The 19,808-nt window shown below is 41.5% G+C and overlaps 1 pseudogene; it reads left to right on the top strand.

Moving 5' to 3' along the window:
- Positions 1 to 1,193: 1,193 nt before the first annotated feature.
- Positions 1,194 to 19,808, top strand: part of LOC146618620 (cilia- and flagella-associated protein 337-like) — a 40,105-nt pseudogene continuing 21,490 nt past the window's right edge.

Below are 19,808 nucleotides of genomic sequence, written 5' to 3'. Positions count from 1 at the left end.
ACTAACTGGAGCAAAAGTGACCATCCAGGAAGAGGAGAGGCAACCCTGATAAGTGTGTTTGCTAAAAGATTGCAAAAGGAGTCTTTCCCAGAGGTGGATGCATTCATAAGAAATGCCTCTTACCTTTCAAGCAGCAGCAATTTGGACGGCACATCAAGCTTTCTGTGTTCATTTTTCTTTATAGAGTTGCGTCTTTGCAGTCGCATGCAGACTGAAGCCAGCGGCGTGCCACAAAACAAGTCAGGATGTGGTTGATTAGAAGTTATCACGCTCACAAACAAGATGTGAAGAAATTGTCCCATGAGTATCGGTGTTCTTTTAAATATTACAGTAGTCTAAAGTCATCTTGCAGTCTACTGCGAACCTGTTGTCTGGTTTAACTATCATGTCAAGATCACACTGCAGTTCATCACTGTTATAAAAAAAAAGATAATAGCTGCAGCAAAGCATTGATTTATTTATTTATTTTCCCTTTGCTTTCATTACACAGCCTGTCATCTAAATCTCTGTTCAGTTTGATGCCACATCCAGTGAATTTGTCTCATAAACGTTTATGCCATGCTAAAAATGAAACAGTGTTTGCCGCCCCGCTGCCCCTTGGAGTGTTTTGTAGGAGAGTTGGAGTTAAAAAGAAACTTTCTCCCTTTGACTTCAAATGCGCTTTTAATTTCAGCACAGAGCAATTTCAGAAATCATTCCCTTTTATTCACACTTTTATTCTCTCCATCTATCTGACTGTATTTTATTTCACACTAACGGATATGACAGACTCGACATGCTTTGGCAACCCGCTGCCTTTCTGAGAAATTTTCTTTTGGGGGGGGGGGCTTGTTTGACTACTTCCTAAAGTCTTGCAGTTCGGAAAATAGCGGAAACCTTTGCACGCTATCCAACAGTGAAAAGAGGCAAGAATAAGCTGCTGCTGTGACCTTGCTGTACGATCACGGTGGCATGACGACCCATGTGAAATAGATATGGCAGGTTATTGAGGGATTATTCTGAGTGCATCTTGTTTTGTCATGTAACACATAGACGTTGGGAAATCTATTTTATTCAGTGATGTGTGTGTGTGTGTGTGTGTGTGTGTGTGTGTGTATTCCCTATTCCACACCAACCTGCAAGCAGACACGCATTTTACCTCCTTGACTTCACCTGGTTTATTGCTGATTGATTGACAGGTCTGAGCTGTAACCATGGGAACGAGAATGGAGGTGGCACAGCTTGAAAGCAGAATGAACGCTGAGGATTATAGAAAGTTACAGAACCTTTTCCTTGTGAGTCTTTGATTTCAAGTCAGTCTATTGACAGCCTTGTATTACAGCACCTTTATTTCACATTTAAAGAACAGGGTTAAATTATTTCTCTCCAATTTTGACAGTATAGAACCATACCTTTAGATCTGATAAGAAGTGCTATACAAACAAGGGAATCTTCAGGGATTTACTAAGAAATCATAGGGTTTGGGTATGTTCTACTTACTTTTAGTTTACTGGAGTATATACAGCTTGTCAAGTTAATTTGTTCAAGTACTGCCCTAATTTTTGGGTTCTTCTCATAACTGATGTATAAAAGATGGAGGTAGCCACCTAGAAGTAAGTCGCTTATTTGTGATGCCCTGAACTGCACCAATTTCCTGTCACAGTGTAGCCACAGTCTTAAACACACCTTGATTTATTGTGTGTTCCATTCTAAATGGAACACCTTGCTACAACAGCTACGACTTGAAGCTAATCTTAGCTATTAGCCTTACACCATACTACAATAGCTCAAACTTGAAACTAGTCTTAGCTGTCAGTCTTATACTTTGCTTCAATAACTGAGACTTGAAACTAACCTTAGGTATTAGTCTTATACCTTACTATAATAGCTAAGAGATGCACTAGTTTTAGCTAACAGTTTCAAAGAGATTGGAGACATTGTTTACTGAGGTTAAAGTGCTCATGGACTTCTTTAAAGTGGGGGTACTTTGGAGGCAAAAAAGGGAGGCTTTAAATAGCCTGAAGCTATTTCCATCTTTTACATAGTCCACACTCATGATTGACCAACTTTGCTGATGCTGGGAGTGCACTAGTTGGCTGTATTCAGCTGTGTGCCAAGATTGTGCAATATCTCACAATCCTGTTGCTGTTGAATGCAGGACTTCTCAGGTGCATCCCGCTCCTTGTCCCGAATTCAGTTCATCGATCTTGCTTGGTCATCAGTTGGCCACGGGTCCGAGGAGGAATATGGCTTCTTGTTTGACAGCGTGGTTCTCAGTCAGCAGCGCAGTGGCCTCCTCCTGGACAGCGACACCTCAAAGGAGAAAGAGTGCATTGACTGGGGAGGCCTGTGCTCATTTCTGCTGATGGAGCTTTCCAATAAATTAAAGAACAGCAAAACTGTTAGTGCGCCTTGCTGGAAGCCACCACGCACCCTCACCTGTCCACATCGAGACCCTGTTCAAAAGGTAAAAGGTCCTTTAACCTAGTAGAGACTTACACGAAGAAAAGTTTGTTATGAGAGTCATAGCATGTTGCCTTTTCCCCCTTTTCTCCCCCCCCCCCCCAAAACCAATGACCCTCTGCATGTTATCTGAAAACATTTTGACATTGGCAGTCTAGGGAATCCAAAACTCTGCTGACTGGATGGAATTGCACATTATTAAACATTGTGGAAGGAAACGTTCAAAAAGTATTAGGGTCTTGCTCATCAAAATGGCTGACTCCTTTGGAGATAAATGGCTCTGGACTCCTTTAACATCTATCAATTAATATGTAAATGAAGCAGCCGGTATGAAGTCCCCACCGCTTTGGATAAAGTGACAGCTCATCACTTTAATCTTTCAATCCCGAGGATGTCGAAATGTCAGACTGTTGTGTCAGTTGTTCTCCAAGTGCCTGGAAGGTTTGACAGCCTTAAAGAGGCAGAGTATTGTTGCTTAGATAGCTTTCATTTCTGACCATTACTCCACTAGTTAAGTATCAAATAGAGAATATGGAAACAATGTACTGTATCTATAACCCTGGCAAATTTGTAGCAAAGCAGGAAGTGGTTACTAATGGTGACAAATCCACCAACAGCTTGCAGCTTTTGCATTTTTTTTGTACACATTTCACTCAGGGCTTGTTGAAGACCAAAACTGAGCTAAAAGGAGTGAATTCTGGACTTGTATTCATTAAATGGTAACACCAAATATTAATATTTGCTTTATGTCTGCTACAATTGTAGACCAAACTGTTGGGCAGTGCAACTTAAGAAAACACAAGCAAATAGAAAAATGCTGCAAAAGAACATTAAATGTTAAATAAAATACAGCAGAAGCTCTCTATCTGTGAGCTGTCTATGTCTGTCTGTCTATAATGGAAGTGATTTTGAGGAGACGATAATGTGATGGAAGAGCCTCAGTAAACATGTAATATTATTTTCATGTTACATTACATTACATTGGTAAATGGCCTGTATTTATATAGCGCTTTTACTAGTCCCTAAGGACCCCAAAGCACTTTACATATCCAGTCATCCATCCACCCATTCACGCACCCATTCACACACTGGTGATGGCAAGCTACATTGTAGCCACAGCCACCCTGGGGCGCACTGACAGAGGCGAGGCTGCCGGACACTGGCGCCACCGGGCCCTCTGACCACCACCAGTAGGCAACGGGTGAAGTGTCTTGCCCAAGGACACAACGACCGAGACTGTCCGAGCCGGGGCTCGAACCGGCAACCTTCCGATTACAAGGCGAACTCCCAACTCCCAACTCTTGAGCCACGATCGCCCCGCCCCATTGCAGTATTACATGGATCATACAGTTAGAACACACATTATCTTGCATCTTTTTCTTCCTCAAAGTCACTTCTAGAGCTGCTCTGTCATGTAATTGTCTCCCAAAATCACTTCTGGTGTTTGATATTTCACATAACTCTGATGAGCCAGAGCAACACAACAGCTTTAATAGCAAAGATACCTGCCTATAGCATGGTTCTAAGACTATAAGTACCCCTTGGTGCCAGTATTGTGAGGTTTTAGTAATACAAGCACATCCCCGAGACCTTGTGGACAGTCTGTCCCTCATTTGACCACTCAGTGCTGCTAACCAGCAGCACCCCACAGAACATGCTATTTCTGAAATGCTTGTCCTCATCAGAGTTCCCCAGGGATTTGCACCTGCCCATTTTACATGGTCCTATATTATTTGTTTCATCTACCACCATTTCTTCCTGAACGTTGCTTTTCCCTATTACAAGCTAAATGGGAATCTATTGCATACACTGAAATACTTACTAAAGTATACCATATACTGTTAAGTATAAAAGTTATTTTGTTGCCATTTAGCAGTTACAGGTTCACCGACACTTCATTGGGTACATACTTCAAATTGAATAACAGTTTTTGTCTTCCAGCTTTTAAAGCAACGAAAAAGCTGCTAAAAGAGCCCCAAAATGATAGCCCTTCGCTCGCACTACAGATAAACGCATTGTATCAGTTACTCACCAGCTGTATATCAATATGTAATTATAATAATTATGGAAAAATGACATGCGAATCTGGGAGATCTTACAAAGGTACACTGTGAAAAGGGAGAAGACAGCAATTACGTTGCAGAACATCTGACCTCTTACCTCTGCGGTGAAATTTTAATAAACTACCTTTCATCAAAGATCTACTTTGTCTCTTGCTCATTAGATGCAGTCAGCTTCAAGCTTTTTAAAATGAATTAATTTATTTTTTGCAGCTCCAAGTTTTGTTCACCCAATAACTCCTGTAATGATTAATTCTCAATTTTATTAGATTCAGCACAGAACGGCTCCTTTTATTCACCTGTATCCAATAAGTGGAAGATTTAGTAGGGGCTCATTTTTAGAGAACTTATATTAGGGTAGTTCTGCGGTTATAAAGTAGCTAGCAAGAAGAGGAAAATTCAAGCCATAATTAATATTTTAAATTGGTTTTTAAAAGCTGTCTCCTCAGGTTTTAATAAATAACGCCACTCTCTAATGTAGCAAACTTCATTGGGGCATAAAGCTAAAGGCTGGTGTTACGGGGAAGTGTGAATTGTAGTCTTTCTGTGGATATTTTCTTTAAATGTTTTGCTTGTAATAACCTCTGGCCTCCTCAGGTGCTGTACCTGCAGAGTTCAGGTCAGTATCTCACTGTGAGTAAAGGAGGAAACGTAGGACTGCGGGATGCGGAGGACATGTCCCTTCTGCACACTCATCGACTGCAGAACAGCACAGTCGCACCCAAGGACCTCTGGGTCACAGATGTGGTGCTGATGCAAAACGTCGACAAGGTGAACCTATCAACATACTGAGAGATGCATACCTAACTATTAATCAGTCCTCTCATCGATTACTGCTGCATCGTGGCTCCTGAAGCGTAGTTCAAGAAATATTATTCAAAGAAATGGATTTATAATTTAATAACTGATAAGTAGCCTCATTTAATGGAGCAGATATTGTATGGCACAGAGATAAACAAATACTCCACTCAATTAATGAATTATTGATCTGTGGCTTTGGTTAATTGCGTTTCAGACACGAAGCTGGTGCATAAAGATCAGAAAGTAAACATACATTTTTTAGTAATAACACCATCAATAATTGATTGTAAGTTTTAATTGGCATTTCTTTAAACGACAGATTTATGGATGCCATATTCTGTATTGTATAACCGCGTTGAATAATACATGAGGATTTTTTCCCCCCATTGTGCATTAATTAACAGTTTGGCAAACTGCTAAATCCTTGTTATATAATAGGGACAGGTTGCATGTCTCCATGTTTCTGTGTTTTCTAACAAACTCCATTTTCTTTAGTCTCAGATAGCTGTGGCTTTCACAAGTAAAGAGGTGTGTTTCTATGACTTCGTGTGTGAAAAGACCTTCAGCTGCAAGTGTAAACTCCAGGTAACAAGGAGATTTTTTTTAGTGTTTTGTGTTATTTTCATTTTACCATCAGCTTGATTCCATTGCATTATTAAGAACATAAGAACTGGCAATATATCTCATATATTCTTATCTACTCTAGGGCTTGAACTTTACTCCTTGGTGTCTAGACTACTGGGTAGATCCCTGTAACCCTGACCAGGCTGTTCTCACTATAGGAGACATTGGAGGACGGGTAATACACACATACAAAGAAAAGCAAATGATTGAGAAGAAAAAGAACTTAATTCAGTTTTATTTATATGCCACCAAATCGCAAGCAGTCGCTTCAAGTTACTTTATATTGTAAGGCAAAGACCCTACAATAATCCACAGAAGATATGAGCAAGAACTTGGCGTCAGTGGGAAGCAAAAAAAAAACCCTTTTAACAGGAAGAAACCACCAGCAGAACCAGGCCCAGGGAGGGGCACCCATCTGCTGCAACGGAGGAGAAATTTATAACTAATGAGTAAATGCAGAGTGTTGTAGAAACACATGGAGCGTGAAAAAGAAACACCCCAGCCGCTTATAGCAGCATAGCTAGTGGAAGATTCAGGGTCCAGCTCTAACTGTATGCTTTATTAAAAATGAAAGTTTTAAGCCTAATCTCAAATGTAGAAAGGGTGTCTGTCTCCCAAATCCAAACCGGGATCTGGTTCCACAGAAGAGGGGCCTTAAAGCTGAAGGCTCTGGCTCCCATTCTACTTTTACATATCCTGCTGTCTGAGAGAAAAAGTGCTCTAATGGGGTGATTCAGGCACCAGGCCTTTCACATAAGATGGGGGCTGATTATTCAAGACCTTGTATGTGATGAGAAGGATTTGAAATTTGATTCTGGATTTAACAGCGAGCCAATGAAGAGAAACCAATATGGTAGAAATATGTTTCTTTCTTTTTAGTCCCTGCCAGTACTCTTTAGATCAACTGAAGGCTTTTTTAGGGAGTTTTTAGGACATCTTGATAATAATGAATTACAGTAGTCTAGCCTAGAAGTAGTAAATGCATGAACTAGTTTACTAAAGAACAAGAGAGGAAGGCGTTATCCTCATTATCCACATATGTGTTCATTATGTTACTATAGGTTCAGGCTGCTATGGGACTTTGTGTGATGCAATGAGCACTTATGCTCCACTTGCCTCTTTTCTCTCCCTATTTATAAACCACTGCAGCATGTCATTAAATCCTTGTCTTGTCTCTCCCTTAGTCTGTTTTGTCCTGCCTCCATATGCTCTCTTTCTTCTCTTTCTCTTTCCCCTCACCCCCAACCGCTGATGGCAGATGGCTGATCCTCTGCGAGCCTGGTTCTGCTGGAGGCTTCTTCCTGTTAAAAAGTCATTTTTCCTCCCCACTGTCGCAAAGTGACCCCCTATGAGCTAAAGAATGTAAGGTGAATGTAAGCGCCTGTTGTTGTGATTTGGCGCTACATAAATAAATCTGAATCGAACAGGTCCACTGCTCAACGACTGTGAGTGTCTGTGTATATTCCCAGGTCAGCGCTTTATATTTCACCTCAGCCCAGATCTTCCTGTTTGAGAGATTCAGTCTGAGGACAGACTCTGACTCAGCAGACATCATCCTTTGGGATGATCTGGCCAAAGGCAAGCATCGCTCCTGTTACACCGTGACACACCAAGCACACGCGCCTGGCTGGGTTAGAAAAGGTAGAAAGTACACACACACACACACACACGCGCGCACACGCACGCACGCACGCGCACGCACACACACACACACACAAACCATCAAAGAGACATAAGCATACTAACAAACCCCTCTCTCTTTAATTATAGCCTAACATTCTTGTAAAAGTTCATGTCTTTCTTGCAGCTGTAGTTTCTCTTTTGTTGTCTTGTCCCAGTGAAAACTCCTCTGTTTGCACATCTGCTATTTCATATGGTATGCAAAAGAAGGAGCCAGCTGAAATAGCCTGCATGAGCAGCGATAATCAGAACCCAAATGCTTCTGTTTGTCATTCCTGTGCACAACTGTATTCAGCCTCAGGTTAAAAAAAAAAAAAGCAGCTCTCCAGTATCAGGTCAGAATGAAATCAGGAGTATATCCGATAGAAACAACACATTCTGGGTGTCAGACCTACTTAACACACCCACGCAAACACAGACACACACACTTTACCCTTCACACCTGGGATGAGAGCCACAGGCTTGCTTGGTCACCTCTCCGGTGTCGTTGCAATAACAGCTTATGCAACACAATGAAAACGCCTGGGTGTGTCCCGGTCACTGATGCAGGCACGCTGACACAAATGCAGTGAGTCCTGAGTCATTCTCTTCATAGCCAGACTTTTTACTGTTGATATAAAGTCAGGAACTTGAGGTCTGGCTTGCTGAGATCCCCCCCACCCCCACCCCACTGCAGCTCAGCGTGGGTAACAAAGAGGTCGCTTAGTTTTATCTCGATTGCATCATTTGGACAGAGGCTCTCTGAAGAGTTATTGGGCTGTTTGATAATGATTCAGCCGAGACAACGCTCTGAGGCTGGATTCGCTGAAAAGGGGGGGGGGGGAATCCTGATAAAAGCGAAAACAAGAATAAAGCACGTATAAATAAGCTCAATAAATGGGGAAAAAGGAATAACAAAGAATGGGGAAACAAAGGATACAATGGCGAAACATTAAAAGCTTTAGTTAAATGAAAATTTTACAATCTGTGTGTGCACATGCACGTGAATCGGCAAGAGCACGCTTGTTTGTGTGTGGGCGTGTGTGTCGTCATTTCTGACTGTAAATAAAGGCAGCCCGCGTGAATGCATGTGCGTGTGTGTTTGCATACCTCTGGGGTGCTGGTGCTTTTTCTTTTGAAGTTTCCCACCCTGCAGTATGAGTGGGCTGTGTACCATTAGACATGCCTGGTTATCCAGACCTCCAAACCTTCAGGCTCATGGGCCACCAGAGAGAGGAGGAGAGGAAGGAGAAAGAGACAGCGGTGGATCAGTGAGGGGAAATTGAGAGCAAATTAGGAGGAAATTGGGATGGACAACAGTCCTATAAGGACAAAGAATGAGAGGTGCAAGGAAGGGGTGTGTTAGTGATGGAGAGAGCGTGTAGGTAACATAAAAATCTCCCATAACGTGCAGCGATTTATTGCACAACACGAGAGGTTTGCTTTGATATAAACACACAATGACTCCTGCTGTTTCTGTGTTATTTCCAATCTCAGCAGTGAAAGTGCGAGAATAGCTGCAGCACCGGCTAAGGAAGCAGATGTTCTGTATCTGAGTCTGCATCACAACTAGTTTGATGAGCTGTGCTTGTCAATGAATAAGAGAAGGGATCATTAATCAATGATGAGTCACAACGCGCTGTCTGAAAATCCACTAATCTCTTAAATTCACGGAGCGGAGCAAAGATGGGAATGCGTGAAGTGTATTCAGATATAATTATTTGCCCCAAGCTCTCCAGCCAGTGTTTGACCTACGACTTGTCACATGCCATCTCAAAACCAGCCCTTAGCTTGTGCAGGCTTTGAAAGTTAAGCAGCCTCTAATAGAGACATGTGGCAACCAATTTAGCTGGTCTCAATCAAAGTCTTAATTGAGATAGATGGTGATGCAAGATCCATTACATTTTCTGTAATACCAGTGAGCAAATCATAACCGCCTAATTCTATGCTATATTGAGCTCCTGAGAATTGGTCGGTTTACTATACGGCTGCGGTCATTGCACATTTAGCGCAACCGTTTCAGAGAGTGGATGGATATCCTTTGGAGCCGTGCTAGTGAGAGCATTTTGGCATCAGCAAGGAGAAGGATATAATTTGAGGAAATGAAAGAAGATGAGCAGTGTGTCATCATCAAAATATGTTGCAATGTTGTTTTTATATTGAATTTGTCAAGTTTGAAACTAATTTAGTCACTCTGCCAGTAACTTTTGCTGTTTACACAGGAAGGCAGCAGCTATTGTTTAGGATTATTTTCTTCTCTTGAAATTAGCTTGTAGATAAAAAGCCTATTGCTGTGTTTGTACAAGCCATACAGCTTTTCCTTTATGATGAAACCAGTTGTAGTTATTGTGGATTGGAAGACGATGACAAATAAGCAGCTCCTAATGCTAAAGCAGAAATTTACAATGACATAAACTGCAGAAATGTTAATATAATGTTATACTATCTACTTGCTTTTTTCTGGATGGAGTCAAGCTAACTACAGTATGCCACTTCTGATTTACTTTCACTTTTCTGACTATTATGCCTCTTGCAGTGCGTTACCTGGGCTCACTTGAGGCCTTTGTGTCGTGCAGCATCGCACCACAGAGCAGCATCGTGATTGGCTGGAGGGAAAAGGAAAGCACGAGCCTACGAATCACTTCTTACTCTACAAAGGACGGTGTGTGGGACGTCGACTTCCATATTGGACTCGGCCTGTTAGGTGGGTCCAAACGAAGTGGCTGTACAACATAAAGTATGATGACATAGAGTCATGGTAAAATGTAATTTTCAAGGTTTTAGGTATTACGACATGATAAAAATAATTTGGTCCTTACTACGAATTGAAATTTGGCAAATGCAACCTCAGATGAAGACTCTGACATTATTTATTTCACAAAAACTGAGATAAAATGCAGAAGTATGTAAAAAAAAACTATGTGCTCCTCATGATTCAAAACATCACTGTTCTGGATGACGAGCTTTAGCTGTCAGACAGATGGCCTCACATGTGACTCTAATATGTTAGTATTCAGTTCATTGTCCACTCAATGATCCTAAGGTCCTGTGACTGCAAAACAAGCTCAGATCATCAGCTCTCCACCACCGTGCTCGACATTAAGTATGCTTGCGTTCATGGCGCTGTGCATTATGGCCAAAACCTTCTGCTTTTACATGCAAATGGTCACTTAATCAAGTACATTTGATTATTAGCACCTGGCTGCTAATTACCTTCTTAATTCCTATGGAAGCAGTAAGGTTGTACACAGTGTAATATGTCATATTTTGTCATTTTGTCTGTTGTTGTTCATTTAAGGCTGTATTAACCTCAGATTATATTTAGCTACCTTTTTATTATGCCTGATAGAACCTTGAATGAAAGAGGCTGCACTTTGTTTTTACCATGAGTGTATATGAATCATATTTATTCACTTGAAGGTTTTCATTTCAGGTTTAACTTAGAGGTTTTACATAAAAAAAACATAAAAAAACCAAAAAAAACTCTAATGATTGTACACTATCTATTAAATGTCTAATGTACCATACCATGTGTTTCTAAATAATTGCAAAAACGTGAATGCTTTTACAGTTCTCAATCAATCAACTTAAATTTACTAACAATGCATCATCAAAACTGTCAAATGCCTCATTGAACAGTAAATTGGTTGTGGTGGTGGAGGGGGCTGGGAGCGGTATTGTTCCCTGGAAATAACTGCAATTAATCTCTGCGCTAATTTGGGAGCTGTTCAGACCTGGCACTGAAATGTCTCTTTTGATGATCAGTCAGTTCACCCTTGGGATTAAAATGCATCTTGAATGACCACCTGTAATTGGATCTCACTACCCCGCTCTGTATGCGAGTGAGCTTTACATAATTTCGATTTGCGAAGACTCGAGATCAAAGTCCGGCACAAGTCCATTTCTGAAACCTACGTTTGACCGGACCTGCTACCAGAATCAACATGCAGTTATCTCCAAGTCGGAATGCACTGAGATCTGACAGATTTTTGCATAAGGCTGTTGGCCAACTGTGCATGTAAATAAATAAATAGTGAGTAAACCTGTTTGTTTAATCACAGGTGGGCTCATGGTGGGGTGGATTTGACTTGGAGGGGACCCGTGCGGGCATTTGATCTTCATTTGCAAACAGAAGTCATGTAAATGATTATCTCCATATAGAGAGGAAAAGTCACCGGAAGACACTGGACATGCATTCTTATGCCAGGTGTGAACTAACATGCCTGGAGCTGTCCGCTTGTGTTAGGATCACAAAGAAGCCTGTTACTTCCAGGTCTGAATGGTGCCTCTGATTGGTTGTAGCCACAGCAGGTGTGGATCATCACGTCTTGCTGTGGAATCCTTACGTGACCTCTGAGCCGGTGTGCGCCCTTGGTGGACACACAAGCCCCGTCATTGCTGTCTGCTTCCTGCAGACCAAGCAACAACTCCTCAGCTACTCCAAAGATAAGGTAGGAGTGCCCTTCAGTGGGTGCGCAGACCCGCTACTAGTGCAGATAATGTAGAGATGAAGAGCCCCGTAATTGTAATATTAATTGTTATTCCTTGCTTTAATTACTGCAGACGAACGAGGTGTTGGGGACGAGCCTGTTTCACATTTTTCTTGCCACTGTCAGCTGGTGTTTCGTTTAAAGCCTTGTTTTATTTTCTGATGCAAAGAGGATGTTGGTGCTTCTGTTGCTTTTCCTCTCCCTGTTGTAGCACCGTGCATGTTTGCCTTCTCTTTGGCTTTTCTGAAGAGAATGAATATTTTAGAAGTGATTTATGTTCCATCTGCCTCTGCTCAAACACCATCTGCCACTGCAAGAAACTCTGAAGGCTTTACCTCAGTTCACTCTGAAAGAATTTCTGGAGCAGCGACAGGCATGTTGTTGCCGTTAGAAGCAATATGGCCACTAAAACTGCAACCAGAGGAGCAGTTCTTCATGGTGCAACGATGTATTTGCTTGGTAATCACTGAATAAAAGTTTTTTTTGTAGGAGCGATAGCTTTTAGTGGCACTTTTCTTTTTTAGGAACATGTGGATATGTACCAAAATATCTGCCCTGAAGCACAGACACATAAGAGCCCTTATTATCCTTCCAGGTGCTCTGTCTGTGGGATGTGTCCAGCCAGCTGTGCACACACCGTCTGGCCGGTGTCTTTCCAAACATACAGGGGGACACACACCCCTTCCTGTTTCTCAATGAGGAGCGCCAGCACCTTGTGCTTTCATTCAACAGCCTGCTTCTCCTGCTGGAATCCAAGAGGGAGGAGAAGAAAACCAGTAGCCATGAACATCCTGTTACCTGTGTGCTGTATAACAGTCGGTTCAGACAGGTATGTCAGTGACATGGTCTTCTGTGACCTGCTGTTTTATTTCTTTGTGTTTCCACATGTACAATTAATACAATAGGTAAGTTCTCCAGTTCTTCTCACTCCTCTTAACAAGCTGTTTCCCACTGACGCGGCAGCAGACACCAAACAAGTGAAAATGAGCACCTATTGTGCGACACTCGTGTTTTTCTTCCTCCTCTTGTTCCCATTATGTATTCTTCAGCGGTGGCTTAGCGCTAAAATAAGCGTGGAGAATGGATTGGTTATGTGAGCATCATTAAAGAATGCATTAGCGCCTTTGCTGTAGCATAACATGGATCAAACTCTCTCTGCAGGTAGTCAGCAGCGACTCTGCCTCCTCTGTGATCTTCTGGCTGACTGACACAGGACAAAAGGTCAAGCAGTTCCACCGTTGCCATGGTGATGCTGAGATCTCCACCATGGCCCTAGACGTTACGCAGACCCGACTGTTTACCGCGGGCGCCGACGGAGAGGTCAAAGTAGGTGGACAGGCGTACGCACACACACACACACACACACACACACACACACACACACACACACACACACACACACACACACACACGGATTTGTACGGATATGAAGATGCACAGTACAGCTGCCGGCTAGTCCTCATGGAAATGTTAAAGCCTGAGTGAAATGCAAAATTAAAGTGTGAATTAATGTGGAGTAGCAGCTTTTTAGGACAATGTTTCTAGGAAATTGTTGTATTTACTCCTGATATGGGCACTACAAAATAGATGTGTGCAGCTGCAAACCAGCATGGTTACATTTACATCAGCTGCGACTCACTGTGTTAGATTATTGTGTGATTAACTGTTGGCTAATGGCCAAACGTGGATTTGAAGGGACAACACCAGCTTTTTGACAAACTGGCACAAATTTCCCCCCGAAAATGGTAAAATGGTTGGTGTTTGTGTCTAATGGGTCTAAAGGTACTTGCCAATTTCCCCACTGGATCACTGTGAATTCAAATAGTGTTTTTTCTCAGGTGCTGGAGACTATCAGAGGTGATTATCAGATGATATATGTTGTAAGACAAACAATATTCCTAAGAATTTAGATTTAGCAATATCATTTAGTGTTCCCATTTGTATCTCTAGCTGTGTCAAGCTGATGTGGGTGCTTTATGGCAATGCTGAATATTTTTCAGTGTGAGGAAGAATATTTTTTGTTTGCTGTATTGTTATTTTATCACTTTACAATATTAATTTTTTTTTTACAAGTTTATATCTTCATTAATATGAAATAATACTTTATTTTGTATCGCCTTAACTTCCGTCAGCAATAACACTGTGTTTTGAGTTCATTCCTGCCTCCGTGAGCTTGCGTTTGGGTCCTCATCCTGCCTGCACACAGCCTAATCATGACAGAATCAAATCTTACTGATCTCATTTACATTTTTCAGGGTTTGCAGGATATGCTATAATGTGTAATCCTGCCTCTGTACACCGCCACAGTGAATAAAACATCAAAAAAATCCAGATGTGATTGAAATTCAAGGGGTTTGACCAACATTTTGTTTTACCAATTTGGGACAGTTAATGCTGTTAATACATAAACAGTAGCTCGAAGGTAACTGGACAATCTAACGTAATTTTAACTGGAAGTATTATTTTTAAGAGTTGGATGAAAATCCTTTGCAGTCGATGACTGCCTGATGTCTAGAACGTGGACGTGAACAAATGCTACGTTTGCTCCCTTGAGTCGCTCTGCCGGTCCACCTTCAGTTGCTGCTTGTTTGTGGGTCTCTCTGCATTCACGTTTTTATTCAGTAACTGAAAAGCTGCATTGCTGGGTTTAGATCAGGTGACTGATATATCCTGTTTCTTTTGTCTTGAGAAACTCTTGGGTGACTTTCAAGGTATGCAATGAGTCATTATCCATTTACACTGTGAAACTCTGATCAGTTATACAGTGTTTGGCTGAATCTGAGCAGAAAGTATAGTCCTGTACACTTCACACAGTTAACACTCACATCAATAAACACTAGTGACTGGGTTCCACTGGCAGCCGACATCTTAACAGAGCTGACAGGCAGTCGTGCCTCTCTGAGAGAGATCACAACTTGGTTAAATGCTGTGAAATTGTTTTATTTAACCATGGAAATAATTCTGTCATCATGCACTTTATGTGTCTTCTGTGGTCTGTCAGGCCTTTTTGGTGTTGCTGAGCATTCTTCCACTTAAGAATGAACCATGTTGTTGATTTAATCCTTCCTAAAGTTTTTGCTGAATGATTTTTTGGGCCCTGCGACAGACTGGCAACCTGTCCAGGGTGTACCCCGCCTCTTGCCCTGTGACAGCTGGGATAGGCTCCAGCGCCCCCCGCGACCCTGAAAAGGATAAGCGGAAGCGCCAGCCGGACATAAGAATTATTAATGAGGGCTGGGGAATCAAGTTTGCTCAGACCCGAGAGCAGATTGTGCACCTCATTAAAGAAAACAGGCAAAAAAGTGCAGAACTAAAAGAAATGACCAACCAGCTCCACGACAAGAAAACGATGAGTGATAAGATACAACGGGATCTCCAATACATGGACCGAAAAAATCGGCTCCTCCAAAGACAGCTCCATGAAGCTGTGGAAGAAAAGAATAAATTCCTCCAACAGAAGGAAGAGCATGACAAAAAGCAACGAGACATGCAGCACGAACTGAAGAGCATGCAGGAAAAATACCGAATGCTGACAGAAAGCCTGGATGAAACACTGTGCCAAAATAAAGACCTTCTTCAACAGAAAGAGCAACAACAAGAAAGACTGAAAGAAGGAAAACGCATCGTCCAGGACTTTGAGTCTAAAAATCTAAAACTGCAAGAGTTTTGTAATCAGCTGGAGGACAGCAACTAAAGTGGAAGAAGAAAAGGACAAACTGGAGAAACGGTGGGTGCTCACAGATGCAGAAAAGGATCGATCAGATAGCGAGAAACAATTCTGAGCTCGTTAAGGGGATTTCGGTGGAATTCAATAACTTGAAGCGTGAAAACACTCAAATGCAGGCGCAAAAACAACAACAAGACAAAATACATGAAGACCTGCAGCTCACGCTCCAAGAAACCCAGAAAAGAAACGAGCAGTTAGAAGACAAGCACAAAGAGGTCCAACAGAGAAATGCAGACATGCACAAGGACAAGCTGATACAGGAGGCAACATCCAAACAACTCAAAGACAAGCTTGAAGAAGAACAAGCAACATTGGAAGAGGTGGAACAAAGATGTGAGAAACTTGAAGAACAAAACGCAGTAACCATCGATGAGCTGAGAAATCTCATCCTGGGAAAAAAAGCGCTCGTGGAAAAGTGCATGAAAAAAAAGAAAAATGGTTCCGCTTGTTCCAGAGGAGAGACGCTACTGCTTCCTCACCTGATGCAGCCTCGTCTTGCTCCACCTCTGTTAACCCCCCCAACCAGTCCCGGCAGTTGACTGTCCCCTCCTGAGCCTGGTTCTGCCGGAGGTTTCTGCCCGTTTAAAGACAGTTTTTCCTCCCCACTGTCGCCAAGTGCTTGCTCAGAGGGGATTGTTGGGGTTTTCTCTCCTCTACCTTTTTTCTTCATTTACTTGCTTGTTTAACTTTTTTTCAACTTATCTAAATAATAAACCAATTAAATTTATCCTTCGAGTATTTTTCATCTCATCTTTACAGAATTTTTCCAAAACATTTTCAAACATTCAGATCTGTCTTTTATTTTCTTCTTGAAACCTCATAAATGTTGAACTTAAAAACCCGGAATATGGTTTGAAACATTGTTTCAGCTGAAAGTGGCACAACATGCTTGAGTGTGTGTGTGTCAGGGTATCACTAGTTAGGTCATCATGTTTAGACTCATTCACTCCAAAATTATTTAGGCCAAATCTTTAAAACAGTGTCATTTCATACACATTTTCAATTGACTTCAATCGCACAAATGCAGAAATAATTATTTGCAGTATCTTATTTATTATGAGAATGTCATGACTGATCATTTGTACCTACACCACCAAAAATGGGGGCAAAAGGATGGAGATCATGTTTAATCGGTTATAAGAAAAGGTTAGAAATATAAGTGCTGACATGAGCAGTGTCCACAGAAACCTCTGAATCTCAGCTCAAAGCTCAAATAAACCATTTCTAATAATAATATGAAACTAAACTGGGAAGTCATAAAGGAACTGACTCACGAGGAAACACATGGAGGGGCACACAGTCATGAGCGAGAACGCGACACAGAACTGAGGGAGACGCGGACATAAATACACAGAGGGTTAACGAAGGAAGTGGGAGCACACGGGGAACACAGCTGAAACAGATAATCGTAACGAGACAGGGAAGGAGTGAACACAACATGACGCATACTGACGAGAGACTGTCAAAGTAAAACAGGAAGTACACAGAGGTTCAGACAGGAGAGAGAGAGCACAGACATAACAGGCTGGGGAAAACATTGAATGAAACACAAGGAGGGGAGACGAGGGCTCACAGATACAGAGGGGCACACAGGGGGTAAAAGTCACAAGGGGAAATCAAATAAGGAACAACTTAACAGAGCAACCCAGGAACCATGGCCTAAATAAAGAACAAAATACAAAATTACATGAAAACTAACAATTCTGGGCCAACATGGCCCAGGACAGATTCGTTAGATCTAAATATTCATTTATGAGAAAAATCCGTTTTCTTACACTGTCGTTTGTCACTAGATCTCCTCAGGGCAGAATCCCGTCTTGCACAGTTTCTTCTTTGTTGGTAGTTTAAAGATCTTTTAGCTGGCAAGCCATTTCCTCATTTAGTAAGCTCTAGTTAAGTTTCAGTGTCTGGAAATAATGTTACAAATATTAATGTTGATATTTTACCAAATTGTAGTGGAATCATTTCAGTCAGACTAATCAGACTAGCACATATGTTTGCAATCCAGTTTTTACTACAAAAATAACAGCTGTGAGAATCTCAAACATAATAACAAGTTTTAATCATTACTGAACATGTAATAAAAAGAGCTTATCATCCAGGAGTTTGAAGCACTTGTGAGCTTTGTTCAGTAGATTTCGCTCGTAGGAATTTCCGTTTTCTAAGTTATTTGCTTCCAGATGTTTGCAGTGGCATTATGTTTGGATCCCAAGCTGCCCCTGCTTCACACACAAAGGAGCTTCTGACTGAATTACAGCTATTTCTCATGTAATTTCAACTAATGGAAACTCTAATTCAAGATATCCATAATTACATTTCAGCTATAGAAAAGGAAACTCTGAGATATCATTAACATCATTTTGAATAGTTAGAATTACAGCTCAAGATGTCTACAACCTCATTCTGACTAGTTAACCCCTCATTTAAAACGTATAATGAGGAGAAGGCAGTTATCTCGAATTGAGGGGAATTAAATATATCTTCAGTCGGAATTGTAACTAATCAGAAATTAATTTTAGATATCCAAAATGGGAGTTTTTCCAAGTAGTAATTCCACTGCAGATTCAGCCCATATTCATTTTGGATTTGAAAAATGCAATTAAGAATATCTGAAAGAGAATGTGCACTTAAATGGACACCATTTCTCCGAGAGACAACGACCTTTTTGATATCTGAAATGTTCTTTTTGGGCTCCGAAGAATTGAATGACAGATTTCTGCAATACACATCCAGTGTAGGTATTAAATGTGAAAACAGCTTGCCATATGTAGCATTCTGAGACTGTTTTTAATGACTTTGAGCTTACTGCAGTAGTTATAATTATGCATTTTTGTAATCAATATAATCAACCACATCAGCTCTCTGACCCCATGAGACCTTGTGAGAATGCATCCATGTGCAAGTAGCGTCAGAAATACTTGCACCGCTGCTTGAAACAACCACACAAGTCATTCTCAGCAGAAGAAGCAGGGCCCCCCCTGGGCCAATTAGTAACACGATGCATCATCGCTCCAATTTTCATCAACAATGAACCCGTTGTGTAGCAGTTAGGGCCATTCCAAATGTGAAATTTTGACCTTTTAATTACAGTGTCCCCATTGAGCCAATCAGTGTTTCTTTGTGAAATTGCACAAACAAAGACGCAAAGTGCGTCATCGTGTAAAATTGGACACAGAAGAAGAAATGGTGCCTGAGCTGTGACGGGGGATTAAAGCCCTAATGTCATGTTGCCTTATCCCTCCTTGGGGGGAAAAATGACACTTTCAAAAGTAGAAAAACACACATTGGTTTTATTTATTTTTTTAAATCCTTTTTTTAGACAAGAAAATAAAGCTGTAATTCCATTTCTAGTAAATTTCCTTAAGCAACATACACCCACTGGGCGCTTTGTTAGCTGCAGCTTCCCAGTACTGGGTTGCCTTCAGAGCTGCTTCAATGGCACAGATTCTGCAAGGTCCTGAAAACAGTCCTCAGGGATTTTGGTCCATGGACATGACAGCATCACACAGCTCATCCATGATGAGAATCTATTGTTCCATCACATCCCAGAAGTGCTCTATTGGATTAATCAGAATGCAGGATCAGAGGATCAGAAGATGGGTATGCTGTGGTCATAAAGGGCTGAACATGGTCACCAACAATATTCAGGTAGGCTGTGGTGTTTAAATTATGCCCAGCTGGTACTAAGGGGTGCAAAAATAAAATATCCCCACATGATTACATCACCACCCCCCACCTGAAGAGTTAAAACAAGGCAAGACGGAGCCATGGTTTCCTGTTGTTTACGGTAAATTCTGACTATACCATCGTAATTTTTCAGAAGAAATTGAAACTCTTCCCACCGGGCAATGTTTATCCAATCTTCTGTTTCGGTGAGCCCGAGTTAACTGTAGCCTCGGTTTCCTACTCCTAGTTGTCAGGAGTGGCACCCGGTGTGATCTTCTGCTGCTGTAGCCCATCTGGTTCAAGGCTCAGCATGTTGTGCATTCAGAAATATACTAACTG

This window comes from Diplotaxodon limnothrissa, linkage group LG14 (genome assembly GCF_057381915.1).
Source record: "Diplotaxodon limnothrissa isolate DT_005_m linkage group LG14, D_limnothrissa_male_GT1.1, whole genome shotgun sequence".
NCBI lineage: Eukaryota > Metazoa > Chordata > Actinopteri > Cichliformes > Cichlidae > Diplotaxodon > Diplotaxodon limnothrissa.
Note: the sequence above shows the minus strand (reverse complement) of the source record. Positions and strands in the feature narration are given on the sequence as shown.